Source organism: Salmo salar, chromosome ssa17 (genome assembly GCF_905237065.1).
Source record: "Salmo salar chromosome ssa17, Ssal_v3.1, whole genome shotgun sequence".
In the NCBI taxonomy this organism is placed as follows: Eukaryota; Metazoa; Chordata; class Actinopteri; order Salmoniformes; family Salmonidae; genus Salmo; species Salmo salar.
The window spans coordinates 21,434,535-21,451,526 of NC_059458.1; positions in this window are offsets into that span (position 1 = coordinate 21,434,535).

Here is a 16,992-nt window from a genome sequence, read left to right on the forward strand (position 1 = left end):
ATAACAGGGGAGACAACAGGGGAGACAACAAGAGAGACAACAAGAGAGACAACAGGAGAGAAAACAGGAGAGACAACAAGAGAGACAACAGGAGAGACAACAGGGGAGACAACAGGGGAGACAACAAGAGAGACAACAAGAGAGACAACAGGAGAGAAAACAGGGGAGACAACAAGAGAGACAACAGGAGAGACAACAGGGGAGACAACAAGAGAGACAACAGGAGAGAAAACAGGGGAGACAACAAGAGAGACAACAGGAGAGACAACAGGAGAGACAACAAGAGAGACAACAGGAGAGAAAACAGGAGAGAAAACAGGAGAGACAACAAGAGAGACAACAAGAGAGACAACAGGAGAGACAACAAGAGAGGAGAGACAACAGGAGAGACAACAGGAGAGATAACAGGGGAGACAACAAGAGAGACAACAAGAGAGACAACAGGAGAGACAACAGGGGAGACAACAGGGGAGACAACAAGAGAGACAACAAGAGAGACAACAGGAGAGAAAACAGGAGAGACAACAGGAGAGAAAACAGGAGAGAAAACAGGAGAGACAACAAGAGAGACAACAAGAGAGACAACAGGAGAGACAACAAGAGAGGAGAGACAACAGGAGAGACAACAGGAGAGATAACAGGGGAGACAACAAGAGAGACAACAAGAGAGACAACAGGAGAGACAACAGGGGAGACAACAGGAGAGACAACAAGAGAGACAACAGGAGAGACAACAAGAGAGACAACAGGAGAGACAACAAGAGAGACAACAGGAGAGGTAACAGGGGAGACAACAGGGGAGACAACAAGAGAGACAACAAGAGAGACAACAGGAGAGAAAACAGGGGAGACAACAAGAGAGACAACAGGAGAGACAACAGGAGAGAAAACAGGGGAGACAACAAGAGAGACAACAGGAGAGACAACAGGGGAGACAACAAGAGAGACAACAAGAGAGACAACAGGAGAGAAAACAGGGGAGACAACAAGAGAGACAACAGGAGAGACAACAGGAGAGACAACAAGAGAGACAACAGGAGAGAAAACAGGAGAGAAAACAGGGGAGACAACAGGAGAGACAACAGGGGAGACAACAAGAGAGACAACAAGCGAGACAACAGGAGAGAAAACAGGGGAGACAACAAGAGAGACAACAGGAGAGACAACAGGAGAGAAAACAGGGGAGACAACAAGAGAGACAACAGGGGAGACAACAGGAGAGAAAACAGGAAAGACAACAAGAGAGACAACAAGAGAGACAAAAGGAGAGACAACACATTAATTGGCTAAAGCGTTGACAACTGCTATAGTGATCTCCCCTGAGTCCATGGCAACGCAGCGAGTGTCAGGCTTCCGCTGGTTCTTGGCTCGGGCCCTGGACTCAGAGTGTGTGTGTATGTGTGAGTGTGTGAGTGTGCGTTTGGGGCGGAAGGGCTGGGAGTCGTCAGGCAGTGCGTGAGCGCCGTGTTATTTGGACCAACGCCCATCACCTCTATGGTAATAAGAGTAATCAGTGCCCCCATACCAGGTACCAGTCCGATAGAACCACAGAGAGATGGCACAGCGCCTACTGCCTACCCACCAGCCACCCACACTGTTTACCCACAACAACCTGGAACAACACACACACTCACACACACACACGCACACAATGAGAGTTAATGAGCGGGAAACATGGTCAATACTGTACAATTGATCACCATTGTCCGACGACTGTGGGGCATCGATTGGGTTGCTGTTCAGTAATGGCTCATTAGACATGTCTTATAGATGTAAATGAATAAACACACAATCACACCTAATGTACGCTACCACAAACAATTCAAACCGTTTCAGTATCAAAGTGATTGCTGCCTTGGTTGATTTCATCTGGAGTGCTTGTTAATATACACATTCTGTATTAAATGTTTTAACTTCTGGCTGCGCTACTGGAGGTAGCTGCATATTGTGTCATTCATATTATTGTTATAGTTTTGATCAGGCCTGGGCAACTCCAGTCCTCGGGGGCCTGATTGGTGTCACACTAACACACCTGACTCCAATAATCACCAAGTCATAATCTTCAGTTAACAATGCAATTAGTTTAAATCAGGTGTGTTTGCTGGGGACGGGGGGGGGGAAAGTGTGACACCAATCAGGTCTCTGAGGACTGGAATCTCCCAGGCCTGGCCTAGATCAACCTTTAGGGCTGGTTTACAGTCTGTCTATCGACATGTCTGTAGACTATCGTCGCAGCGACGTCAACGTTCTACTGTCGTCCGGCAGGACCTCAGCAGCCCAGCGCTCCAGATAGCAGACCGTCTCTATTTTAACACCAACAAACCCATCCCTTTAAAAAATGAATTCAGCAAATGTCAAGGTAAAAAGCCAGGCAACTAAAAGTAATTTTCAAAACAATGTTTTGGTTCGCTGCTAGTTAGCTAGATGGCTAGCCACTTGAAATAATGAACAGAGTATTGCCGACAACGTCTTCGTTTTAGCTACTTTTTATTCATGATTACAGGAAAACAAACCCACAACACCATCATTATTTAACAGGGTAAAGGGGAGCTGACAGTTGTGAGTGTGACTAAATTAAACTAGGTCATTCCATCTGAGAATTATAAAAGTCCTGCATCATCTTGTCACAGGACGATTTTGGTCCGGTTGCTGTGGCAGTCTGGTAACCATGACAACGGACATTGCGACAGTCGCAGAGACTAAACATTTTCTCATGTCTGTGCGACAAGGAAACAGGGAGACAGACAAGGAGACATGCTCAGCGACAGTCTACAAACATTCCACCTGAGTATAAATGAAATGTTTTGACCAGCATGCCTGTCGACAGACAAGGTATAAACCAGCCTTTTCATGGAACGTCTCTGCACTGCACTGGATTAGAAAAAAAAACTCTGGTTTGTTTTCTGAGAAAATACATTAACGACAAACTGCAAGCTTGGGAAAAGTGGAATAACTCTAAGAGCCCACAGCAAATTGCTGGCTTTGTTGCACCGGTCAGCATGGGCAGTTTAGTGGGGGCTGTTAGGTGTTAGTGTCTGGGAGGGATTATGAACCATGGAGACCCCAACCTCTTATGACAGGCAGTAGGACAGACAGACAGACAGACACAGAAACCGACAACAACAGACACACTGAGACACAGACAGACCAATACAGACAGACAGACAGACAGACAGACAGACAGACAGACAGACAGACAGACAGACAGACAGACAGACAGACAGACAGACAGACAGACAGACAGACAGACAGACAGACAGACAGACAGACAGACAGACAGACAGACAGACAGACAGACAGAGAAACCGACAACCACAGACAGACAGACAGACAGACAGACAAACAGACAGACAGACAGACAGACAGACAGACAGACAGACAGACAGACAGACAGACAGACAGACAGACATGTTAGTTGCGGGCAGACAGGCGTCTACACCTTCCAGGGTCTGAACACTGCTCCTATAGAAAACAGGCCCTGAGGTGATTCCTGGCCAGACCACTGCTTCCTGAGGCCCAGTCACATGAAAATATACCCCCTACCACCACTCTGCAGGCCTGCCTGGAAACCAACCCAGCCTCCCAGCCTCCCAGCCTGCCGTCTGTCCGGAGGAAGCACACCACCACCTCTCACATGACACACTGTTTCTATCTCTATATTTCTCTCTCAAATTCAAATTCAAGCTGCTTTATTGGCATGAAAAACATTGTGTCAATATTGCCAAAGCAACAACGTATACAATATATATTGTAATAAAATTATAAACAATAACAAATAATAATATAAAATGGTAGTGAATAATAATACAAAATGAAATACAAAAATAACAACAATAAAATGGTAACAGTCAATAATAGAATGTAATGTAATAAATATCAAAATCTAAGTATGGAAAATGAAACTATAACTAAGTTATAACTAAATAACAGTCATCTTCACCATTACATCAGTACTACAACTACTATCATCATTACCACTACTACCACCACCATCACTAAACTGCTATCATTACCATTACCACCCATACCACTCCTATTTGGAATGATAAACAACAATAATAATAGTAATAACAGTAATAATAGTAATAATTAGTAAGTTACTGCTTAATATTCAGTTAATTTCTCTCTCTCTCTCTCTCTCTCTCTCTCTCTCTCTCTCTCTCTCTCTCTCTCTCTCTCTCTCTCTCTCTCTCTCTCTCTCAATCTCTCAGTGTGGGCAGTTTGTGTGCTGTGCTCTGCTCACCAGGGAGAGATGAGGGGGTGGATGGAAGCTAGAGGACGGAGGCTGGGTGAGCTGGTTTCGGACGTTGGCGGGGGAAGCCAGCCTGGCTCTGCTCTGCCCTGGACGACTGGGCACTTTTGTCTCTCTGTGGAAACATTCCTGAGGCCTGTGCTTTAAATAGAACCTCTTGTCCTGCCTGGACCTGAAGTCCTAAACTCCAAGCAGTGGTTTCACTCACAACAACCACAACAACACCACCACCACCACCACCACCATGGACATGTCACCCACAAGCACCAGTCTTGCTGTATCCTACACAGAGGTTACTGAGCAAGCCCACCTCCACAGTATACAGTCTTGCTGTATCCTACACAGAGGTTACTGAGCAAGCCCACCTCCACAGTATACAGTCTTGCTGTATCCTACACAGAGGTTACTGAGCAAGCCCACCGTCAAAGTATCCAGTCTTGCTGTATCCTGCACAGAGGTTACTGAGCAGGCCCACCTCCACAGTATACAGTCTTGCTGTATCCTACACAGAGGTTACTGAGCAAGCCCACCGTCACAGTATCCAGTCTTGCTGTATCCTACACAGAGGTTACTGAGCAAGCCCACTGCCACAGTATCCAGTCTTGCTGTATCCTACACAGAGGTTACTGAGCAAGCCCACTGCCTCAGTATCCAGTCTTGCTGTATCCTAGACAGAGGTTACTGAGCAAGCCCACCGCCACAGTATCCAGTCTTGCTGTATCCTACACAGAGGTTACTGAGCAAGCCTACCTCCACAGTATCCAGTCTTGCTGTATCCTACACAGAGGTTACTGAGCAAGCCCACCGTCACAGTATCCAGTCTTGCTGTATCCTACACAGAGGTTACTGAGCAAGCCCACTGCCACAGTATCCAGTCTTGCTGTATCCTACACAGAGGTTACTGAGCAAGCCCACTGCCTCAGTATCCAGTCTTGCTGTATCCTACACAGAGGTTACTGAGCAAGCCCACCGCCACAGTATCCAGTCTTGCTGTATCCTACACAGAGGTTACTGAGCAAGCCTACCTCCACAGTATACAGTCTTGCTATCAAAGCAGCAGAGAACAGCAGCGAATCTTTGACTTTCAGACAAGCATCTCGCTGCCGCAAGTGAGGGCCTTGGTGTGAGGCTAGCTGTCAAGCTCCCTCCAATTGTCCTCGGGCCCTGTGTGACGGCTGTGTGACGCCCACAGACACCAATATAGTTATTATGGGTGATAGTGGACTCGGAAAGTTGAGGAGGCGACTGTGTCCAGACGTCAGTCACAAAGAGAGTGAGAGAGAGAGGAGAAGAGGAGGGCGGATCAATCAGGAGATGTCTGATTAACTGGACAGAGAGGACGCATATTTCTGTTGATTCATTCCTTCTCTCGCTCTTCCAAACCACACATCTAGAGGAGGAACCAATCCCAGAGCAGGCAGATTGACTGTCAGTCAAAGACGGAAAGGCAGCAACGTGATCGAGGAATTGTATACACAGACAAACACATTAACAAGCAGGTCCTATTGCGGTAATCACAGTAATACAGAACTCCAATGACAGGCAGTGGATGTGGAATAGCACATTGGGCCCCAAGGTTGACAGAACAGGAAACAAGCAAAGAGATTTGGGTTTTCAGTTACACTAAGGTACTTATTTTCAGAGGTGAGATGGCTACGACACGGGAGAGTGGGGGTAATTTCCCGCCATCAAGTCTGATTTTAATTTTCCTCTTTTCCCTTTCTCTCCCGTTGAGGGACAGGGCATCAGCCCGTTGGGGTGGATGTCTGGATGTCGGAAGGCTGTAATTGAGGTTAACATCTCGACTGATTGTAGAACGTCCATCGGGGGAAGGCATCTCCACCTCCACCCATTACGGATGCCCTGTAAATTCATTCCACTTTCGGGCGTCGACATGTGACGGCTGAGCCAACGGCTGAGCCTAAGTGTCCATACTTCCTCCTCCAGATCAGAATCCCATTTCAAGGTCTCACATTTGTGGAAAACAGAACACTATTTAACGATATGAGAGACCAGGTGTGTGTGTGTCCGACTGGGCTTGAACCTGGGGTCATCTGCAAGCCACAAGACTATAGCCCATTGAGCTAAAGCCTAGGCATTAGCTTGGGCAGCTAAAACAGGTCTTCAGGTCTCAGGCTCATCACATGATCGTGGTTCAAACTACCTCCGTTACGATGTGTGTGTGGGAGTACATGTCTGGACGGTGAAAAAACGAACCCTGAGTACTGTACACAGCTGGTGTTACAATAGTCCACATCCCCTTCAGCTAAGTGTTTACTTCCAACCATCATGACACAGTGTGTGCCCCACCCCCAGGTATCTCCATGGAGACCATGATGTTTAGGAGGTAAACAGTGTCGCTTACAAAGGTTTGTCAAGTCCCAAATCGATGTGGGATTGGCCAGTTGTGTTTTGAGCGGAGCTGCATAACTACAGTTTAACGCCAAACTTTTCTCAGAAGTCATAGCATACAAAATACACCCCCAGTACCAGCAAGAGTTTATTCTGGTCAGGAACACAACAGGACAACATTAACAACAAAAGGACAACACAGCTAGCCAGCTACACATAGATTCCTCCAACAGAGCTCCATCTCTCATTATACAAACAGTCCATTTCTATGCCCCTTGTATTCAATCTGAAATAAACAAACAGATGCTATTCTTGACTACACAGGCTCTGTTAACTGGTTAGACGAGGTACTGCGCAGGTCTAGACCAGCCATTTTTTCTATTTGCTGAGGTTTTCCTCAGGAATCAAATGGCGACAGTATATCCGTAGATATGCTAATGCAGTAAAGGTGAGGATCAGAAAGGACTGCTGCAGTCCCGAAGGCAATGATTGTGTTGTGGAAGGAGCCACAGTAATCGGGACAGACACACATGCTCACATTCTCCACCATATAAACCCAGAATACTAATGCCCCCACCTCTGTCTCTTTCTCTCTCTCTCCCTCCATCCCCTTCTCTTTCTCTTTATTTCTTTTTTGCTCTCTCCTCTTTCTAGCGCTTTCTCTCTCTCTCTCGCTCTCTCGCTCTGTCTCTCTTTCTCTCGCTCTCCCTCTCTCGCTCTGTCTCTCTCTCTCTCGCTCTCCCTCTCTCGCTCTGTCTCTCTTGCTCTCTCTTTCTCCCTCTCTCGCTCTGTCTCTCTCCCTCTCTCGCTCTGTCTCTCTCTCTCCCTCTCTCGCTCTGTCTCTCTTGCTCTCTCTTTCTCCCTCTCTCGCTCTGTCTCTCTCGCTCTCTCGCTCTGTCTCTCTCTCTCCCTCTCTCGCTCTGTCTCTCTCGCTCTGTCTCTCTCCCTCTCTCGCTCTCTCTCTCGCTCTCTCGCTCTCTCACTCTCTCTCGCTCTCTTGCTCTCTCTCTCTCGCTCTCTCTCGCTCTCTCTTTCTCTCTCTCTCCCTCTGTCTCTCGCTCTCTCGCTCTCTCGCTCTCTCTTTCTCTCTCTCTCCCTCTGTCTCTCGCTCTCTCGCTCTCTCGCTCTCTCTCGCTCTCTTTCTCTCTCTCTCTCTCTGTCTTTGTCTTTCTCTGTCTTTCTCTGTCTTTCTCTGTCTCTCTCACAGACACATAAGCACACACAAACAGACGCAGGCATGCACACGCGCACACACACACACACACACACACACACACACACACACACACACACACACACACACACACACACACACACACACACACACACACACACACTCACTCCTCACTCCTCACTCCTCACTCCTCACGCACACATCCCCTCTGGATCAGCAGGAGTCCAAATCAAGCTGATTTTCCTCTTTGGTTTTGAGGGAGAGAGCTGCTCAGATTGGATTTCACAAAGTCAGAGAGGAGCGACCAGTGGGAGGTGGTGGGAGACGAGGGGATGTTTTGCATATTATAATGTGGAAAATAGGAAGCAGGGGAGTGAAAGTAATCTCTCCCTCACACACACACACTGAAACACACTGAAACACACACACTGAAACACACACACTACTACATTACTGTTTCCTACAGGACATACACATCTAGTCCACATCAACTCCCGTTAGGTCAATATCAGCAGAGGATATTATGTCTGAGCTAGTGAAAGCATAAAAAAAACTACCGTCTTTGATTATTATGGAAAAAACAAGGATGGTTCACGTTTCTCTGTATTCCGCTTTCAAACACGCTCAATATTTTGTGCAGGTGAGAAGATAATGGGACGATGTTTCATCATTTTTTCCCACATTTGCTCAAATTGCGCACACCTGACAGAAACACCCCAGAGTGTAATCAGGAGTGTGTGTGTTTGTGTGTATGTTGTGATTTCCACAGCGGGCTAACAGCAGCATCCGTGGTGTGATAGGCTGACCACGGAGGCAGCGTGGTGCTTTAATTTGTTCTGCCTGCTGCAGAAGTTGGCTAATGCAACACACCTGCTATCTCCACACTATCATTAACCTCAGCCTCAGTCGCCCGGCGAAAAGGTCAGGGATAAACAGAGATCAGCCACAGAGGAGGAGAGAGAGAGAGAGAGAGAGATAGTGAGAGTGAGAGAGAGTGAGAGAGAGAGAGAGAGAGAGAGAGATCTGTCAAACTCCCAGTCCTGATGAGCAATAATGTAAGGCTGATGAGTAGGAGTGGGCTGCCTGGGTGGAGAGAGATGCATGATGGGAACGGAGAAAGAGAGCAACACTTCACACTCGCAGGGCGTCTGTCTTTGATCTGATCAAACAAACACAGAAACCAGCAGCGATTACAGACACATTTACTCCAGTCTACAGTACTGTATGTATAAATTCTTGGTACACTTCTACTGTGTCCAGTTTTAGCATGCAGGCCCTGTCTAAAGATTTAAAACTACAGGTCCTGATCTGACAAAACAGTGGTAAAATAGGAATTATTCTTGGTTGAAGTAAACAAATTAGTATGTTGGACTAAATCCGTTTTTAATTGTATACATTTCAGTGCTATAGATTGTGATGCACCAAACTCTGGACAATCAAAGAGAATAGCCATTGATGTACAGGTCAGGCATGACTTCAACAGATATAGTGAGGACTGTGATGATGTCATCAGGATGTCCCAGAGTTCCCTCAGGGCTACCTCTTTACAACAACCCACACATGACAAATGGCAGAGCTTCTCACGTTGCAACGCAACAAGTTATTAGTGCTGAGCGATTAGTGGTTTTTGAGGTCTGTTCGGTTTCGGTTCGATTATGAAAACATAATCATGGTTTTCCATTTCGATTTTTTTTTTAACATTAAATGCATTCTACTGCCAACACATAAAAAATATTCCATTGTCAGGTCCACAGAGAAAAATTACTATTAAATAATAAAATATTTTAGTTGTGTATTGTATAATTTGCTGACTTTATAATTTGTCATTACTTAAAGTCATCATCTCATTTCTGCTCAGGCAGAGCAGCCAGCCAGCCAGCCAGCCAGCCAGCCATCTATTGCCATCTCTGTTCTCCCCATACTGTACTGTCTTTAGTCATCCTATCTAGGCTAGCCTGCCTAAGTATGCTGCAGAGCTGTCTGACTAAATCATTTGACTAGTTCTTCAAAGTAGAAAAGGCATACTTCTACGAATTCTCTATTCCTCTCTCTCGTCATCGTGTACATTCCTCTCTCATGCATACGGTCTGTATGTATCTAACCTTATGTAGCAGGCATACAGTGTATCAGTGGAAGGGGAGGACCATCCTCCTCAGTGAACTTTATAAAGATAACTGTACAACATTTTAAAAAGTTATCCTTTTTAGATAAAACTATAATAAATATATTCACGTCACCAAATAATTGATGAAAACACACTGTTTTGCAATGAAGGTCTACAGTAGTGTCATGGGCGTCATAAGGATTGGACCAAGACGCAGCGGGTAAAGTGCTCATCTTCTTAATTTATTAAAGAACACTCAAAACAAAATAAACAAATGACGATAACAGTTCCATAAGGCTCCCAGGCTATACAGAAAATAACCACCCACAAAACACAAGTGAAACAAACAAAACTAAATATGGCCTCCAATTAGAGACAACGACAACCAGCTGCCTCTAATTGGAGGTCATTGCCAAAAACCCAACATAGAAATAGAAAACTAGATATACACATAGAAATAGAAAACATAGAACCCAAACCAAAAACACCGAAACACACAAAACAAACACCCCCTGCCACGCCCTGACCAAACTACAATGACAAATAACCCCTTTTACTGGTCAGGACGTGACAAGTAGCCTCAGCAGCATTCTGTAGGGCAGCACCATGGTGTAGCCAGAGGACAGCTAGCTTCTGTCCTCCTCTGGTCTGGGTACATTGACTTCAATATATAACCTAGGAGGCTCATGGTTCTCACCCATTCCATAGACTTACATAGTAATTATGACAACTTCCGGAGGATGTCCTCCAACCTATCAGAGCTCTTGCATCATGAACAGACATGTTGTCAACCCAATCAAAGAATCAGAGAATAAATCTGGTACTAAAAGCATGAGCTACAGCTAGCTAGCATTGCAGTGCATGAAATGTGGTGAGTAGTTGTCTCAAAGAGAGAGGAAGACAATAGTTGAACAGTTTTGAACAAATGTATTTCTTCAAAAATGAAGGAGAAGCAAGATAGAGAGAGCGGGAGATAGATTTTGTATTTTTTTTAACTTTCAGTTTCACTTACTTAGCTAGCAAATGCAGCTAGATAGTTTAACAAACAGAGGGATGCTATGTTAACTAGCTGGCTATGACCATCCAACACAACACTGGAACTCTTCCAAGTCAAGGCAAGCTTTTGGTTTGACTAATTTCTGCCACCGGGGCCCGCATATGTAATTGTTAAACTGCTTACTGACTACTGCATGATTGTAGCGGGTTTACTAATGTGTTAGTTCTATTTACTATGTTGACTATGACGTTAGAGCTAATATGGTGACATTGATGTAGGCTGTGCGTAGTGGTTATGATATGGTTTCGCTTGGAAAGCTTTTTTTGCCTGGTCACATACAGCTGATGTGTTGTGCATTAAAGTCCACAAACGAAGAGAAAAGGTGAGAGGAGGAGAGCGCATAGAAGGAATACAATGTGGCTTCTGTGAAAGTGAACTGTGTTTACACGTGATCAGGGGTGTATACATTCTGCCGATTCTGTTGAACATTTCTTAAGCGGAAGTAAACGGAACAAAACAGGGATAAACATACCTGAATTTGTCCAATCGAAACTCTCGTTTGCAAATGTTGGACTAGTGAGTACAGCCTAGATCAGCTAGATGCAGGCAACAATGTGCAAGGCTGTATTGAATGTGTCACTGTCTGCCTATGTGTCACTGTCTGTCACCTCAAATTTTTCTCTTGACCTGTGCGCACCTATGTTGTAAACTTTCATTCATAGGCTAGGTTGTAACAACCTCATGATGGGTATAGGGAAGATTAGAGTATCATGTAGTAGCCTAAACCTAACGATGTTACACTGAACTGGGTGAATGGAATATGAATGACAGTCATCCAATATGCTGTAATAGAAATAAGGCCATGCTCATAAAAAAAAATAACATCCTCCGTTATCTTAAAGGGCACCTACCGCCACTTAAGTGTATCCATCCTGGTCCAAGCCGGAAAAGAACAGGAGCGGTGGATTATGGTCATTGTAGTTCATTACCAAGTTTCTGCGCTGAACTAGGTTAAATATTTGCTTAATGAAAACTACAACTCCCTTCAGCCCAGCGTCCCATATATTGACTTAATTTCTCTCGTGAATTATTGCATTTCTTGCTACAGAAAATGCATGTTGGGCTCACAAAAAAAACTAAATGGAAATTCAGGTAATTGAACCGACATCGGTCAATCAGTTGTTTAATAAAGAATGAATCAAAATGTACAGAGTGGTTACTTGGATGAAAATACGGGAGGGTCGCGCTTTTTGAATTTCAGTTAAGGGAAGGGTTTAGTATTTTTTTAATCTAGTCCAGGGGAGGGTCATGTAATTTGTTGAAATATCCATAGATATTTCGGTGAATTCCTATATCCATAGATTTGTCGGTGATACCTCCGTATCATTGAAGGGCTGTTAATTAAAATCACGACTCAAATTGAGGGGGTATGAGAGGGTATGGCATAGGCCTACCTTATATTAAAGAAAATGACAAAAAGCACAGGCCTATCCCTTGTCAGCTTAAGATTTTGAAGAAAATAAAATGGATCCAATTATATAAAGTGATCTATAACAGTGCTTTGTTCCCCAATGCTTTATGCTGGAAACAAGCTGTAAAATACCCAGGAAAGACGTGACTCCGATGCATATGGGAATAACATTGTTTCGTTTCTCTGCCATTCAGAGGCTGAGCTACAACTTTCTATAGCCGAGGAGACAGACATGTTACTTTGCTTGAGAAGTAATCAAATTCTGTCACTATCAATTGATTGAGCTATTCACTTTCTGTACAATAGAAGATGTTTAAACCCAGACAGCTTTTAGGGAAACACTTGTGACCTTCTCTCATTGGGTTAAGCCATGGAAGAAGAGTAGCCAGCAGTTAAAGCTTATGTTTTTCTGCGTCGGTAGCCCTACTCCCTCTGGGGCGGAAAGGTAGGCCTACTCCCTCTGGGGCGGAAAGGTAGGCCTACTCCCTCTGGGGCGGAAAGGTAGACCTACTCCCTCTGGGGCGGAAAGGTAGACCTACTCCCTCTGGGGCGGAAAGGTAGACCTACTCCCTCTGGGGCGGAAAGGTAGACCTACTCCCTCTGGGGCGGAAAGGTAGACCTACTCCCTCTGGGGCGGAAAGGTAGACCTACTCCCTCTGGGGCGGAAAGGTAGGCCTACTCCCTCTGGGGCGGAAAGGTAGACCTACTCCCTCTGGGGCGGAAAGGTAGGCCTACTCCCTCTGGGGCGGAAAGGTAGACCTACTCCCTCTGGGGCGGAAAGGTAGGCCTACTCCCTCTGGGGTGGAAAGGTAGCCATAACTAAGAACCATGCTCAGATTCCTAATGGCGTCTCTGATTTAATTATTTGCAGACAGAGACAGTTTCGTTGCAAGCAAGACACTGATTTGGCATTGGAGAAAAATGATAAGATGAACACATAGGCCTATCTCTCTGTTCATTCTTAGCCTGGAATTCCGGTCATTTGTGTGGTATTAAAAACATTCTTATAATATGTCAAATGATGCATGATATGAAAGGCTATATGTTCTCTGATATCCACTTTGTTTTCATTATTATTTTGGGTATAGGGGAGGGTCAGGAGTGTTTAGGTAAAATATATTTTGCTGAAGGGAAGGCCATCCATTTTCATTCCAGAGAGGTCTGATTTTGTCCATGTAACCCTTATTATGAATTACATTCACTCCCTAACAGAAAAAAAGAAAATTACCTCAGCACGAAAAGTTATCAAATTAATAAGTACATTAGAAAAAGCAACAAAATCTCACGGTTTGACAAATTTGACTTCAGATTCCAACATTTGTCCAAACGTCAAATGTTGATGTGTTTTGGACACCCTGGGTTGCTCCTCCTGCTGCACCCCAGGTTGCACCGCTGCTGTTGCTGGGGTCTCGCGGCTGGTTAAGTTAAGTATTAATTCCGAATGGTTAAGTTAAAAGTTAAGATTTGGGATAGGGTCAAAACAAAACAAATTTAAACGAGTGCCTTTGACTGGGATTGAACATGTGACTTACACCCATTCACCACTCCGATCCACAACGTCCTAGAAAAACCCAAGCCTCACCCTAGCAAAACCCAAGCCTCGCCCTAGCAAAACCCAAGCCTCGCCCTAGAAAAACCCAAGCCTCGCCCTAGCAAAACCCAAGCCTCGCCCTAGCAAAACCCAAGCCTCGCCCTAGAAAAACCCAAGCCTCGCCCTAGCAAAACCCAAACCTCGCCCTAGAAAAACCCAAGCCTCGCCCTAGCAAAACCCAAGCCTCGCCCTAGAAAAACCCAAGCCTCGCCCTAGCAAAACCCAAGCCTCGGCCTAGCAAAACCCAAGCCTCGCCCTAGCAAAACCCAAGCCTCGCCTAGCAAGAACCCAAGCCTCGCCTAGAAAACCCAAGCCTCGCCCTAGAAAAACCCAAGCCTCGGCCTAGCAAAACCCAAGCCTCGCCCTAGAAAACCCAAGCCTCGCCCAAGCAAAACCCAAGCCTCGCCTAGCAAAACCCAAGCCTCGCCATAGCAAAACCCAAGCCTCGCCTAGCAAAACCCAAGCCTCGCCCTAGCAAAACCCAAGCCTCGCCCTAGCAAAACCCAAGCCTCGCCCTAGAAAAACCCAAGCCTCGCCCTAGCAAAACCCAAGCCTCGCCCTAGCAAAACCCAAGCCTCGCCCTAGAAAAACCCAAGCCTCGCCCTAGCAAAACCCAAGCCTCGCCCTAGCAAAACCCAAGCCTCGCCCTAGCAAAACCCAAGCCTCGCCCTAGCAAAACCCAAGCCTACTTGATGGTAATAGGTCTAACTGTTGCCCCTAGTGGCCGGTTTCCCGATCTCCTGATGCCCTGGGTATCTGGACTGAAGTCCAATTTTCAAGTGGATCTTGAGCAACCTGTCTGACAAAAGGTGTGTGGGGGGGGGGGGGCAACAGTTCCCTGTCTCCCTCCTCTCCTCTACATGGGTTTACCTCATCAGCACGGGCACACACAGGCGCACACACGCACACTCAGGCACGCACTTACACATGCACGCACACACAGCCACAGATAGTGTCTCTCCATACATACCTGCGCGGAGGTAATTAATGTGTGTGGCATTTAGGAACGTTCAAGTAGACAAATATGACAGAGACAGGGATAATTAGGAGGCCTGTTCAAGCTACATTAACTTCCGCCGGCTATTACAGTGTGCAACGCTTCCAGGTTGGCTTGTAAACGCAGCTCTGGGATTGTTGCCGTGGAGATATTAATGGAGGATAAAAGGGAGATGGTGAGTATTGTACTTCCATAATTGCAAATACATTTCAATTATCTGCTGTGTCACTTCCTTAAGTATGGGGTTCTCTCAGTGTGTGTGGTATCGCCAAGGCTTAGTCCAACCAGAGAGGGAGAGTGAGCGATCGAGAGACAGAGAGACAGAGACAGAGAGAGAGAGAGAGAGAGAGAGAGAGAGACAGAGAGAGAGAGAGAGACAGAGAGAGAGAGACAGAGAGAGAGAGACCGAGAGAGAGACTGAGAGAGAGAGAGAGAGAGAGAGAGACAGACAGAGAGAGAGAGACAGAGAGAGAGAGAAAGAGAGAGTGAGAGAGAGAGACCGAGAGAGAGACTGAGAGAGAGACCGAGAGAGAGAGAGAGAGAGAGAGAGAGAGAGAGAGAGAGAGAGAGAGAGAGACCAGAGAGAGAGAGAGAGAGAGAGAGAGAGAGAGAGAGAGAGAGAGAGAGAGAGCAACAGCAGGGAGAGTGTTTAGAATGCCAATTGCATCATCAAGCGGGGTGAGACTCTCTCTCGCCCTGCTCTCTCCTCCAGCTGGAGGGATGGAAGGAGGGGAATATTTAAGCAGTGTCATCTGCCAGGTCAACCAGAAACACCAGACGGAGCACACACTTGACCTCCTGGAGGGACAACCAACCACAGCAGCTCCCCTCGGCTCCTCACAGCTCCCCTAATCCTCTCTGTTTCCCTTGCTACCCATAACTCCCCACACCCAAACACCTCTCCCCTCACCCAGACTGGATCAGGAACAATTGATACACCGCAACAATGGTTGCCAGCCACAACAAGAACACAGTCATTTCTGTTGTGAAACATGATTAACCTCATAGGCTATGTGCTGTGTTTTTTAATGCTCAGTTTTGTACATAGCCTATTGATTCATGTTGGGGATATTTATGTCTATTTACAAAACTGCCTGTGGACGTGAAACAATGGGGTTAGTTTGCATAATCCTCAAGCCTGATTAGCACCCCTGTGTGAGATGGAAATGGATGAGTCCACTCACCCGCTCTGACCTCGTGTTGAGCAGGTAGTTGGCCACTTATCATCGAAATGGGGGTGAAACAAAAAATAATGAAAGTCAGGAACCCTTGGAAGTCCTCAAAAAAGTTTGCAACATGTTCCGCACTCTGAACAGCACAACAATGATTGCTACTCATGTCGGTATTAATGCCACGGCCAGGCGGACGGTGCTAAGAGTCTTGTGGAAATTTCAAAACAAGTGGGTGTTTGACAAGTAGATATGGAAGCATTAACGCCGAAGGTGGCAGAGAAGCTACCTCGCGAGTGTTGATCAACATGGATTTGTCAACAGTGTTTTTTTTGTTTTGTTGTGAAGGTGTCACATCTAGATGGATCTCCAAAAGTGATACCTTTGTGATGAACATGTGTCGTGTGAAAGGTCATATGCCCAAAGTGTTAGGAAGTAGAGTAGAGTCAAATTGTAGACAGAATATATTTTAGTGAAGGCCTACACTGTACAAGGGAATATAAGTGTATACTGGACATGCAGTGCAACGCAGAAGTATTCAGACCCCTTGGATTTCGTCACATTTTATTGTGTTACAACGTGGGATTAAAATTGATTTAATTATAATTCTTTTGGTCAACAATCTACACAAAATACTCTGTAATATCAAAGTGGCAGAAAAATGACTTTAAAAAAAAGATGAATACCAAACGAAACAACTAAAATATAGTTGTTGCGTAAGTATTCAGCCCGTTTGTTTAGGCAACCCTAAATTAGTTCAGGAGTAAAACGTGGCTTTACAAATCACATAAATAGTTACATGGACTCACGCTGTGTGAAATAATAGAGGTTGACATGATTTTTTTATGACTAGCTCTTCCTCTCCTCCGTACATACGACATCTGT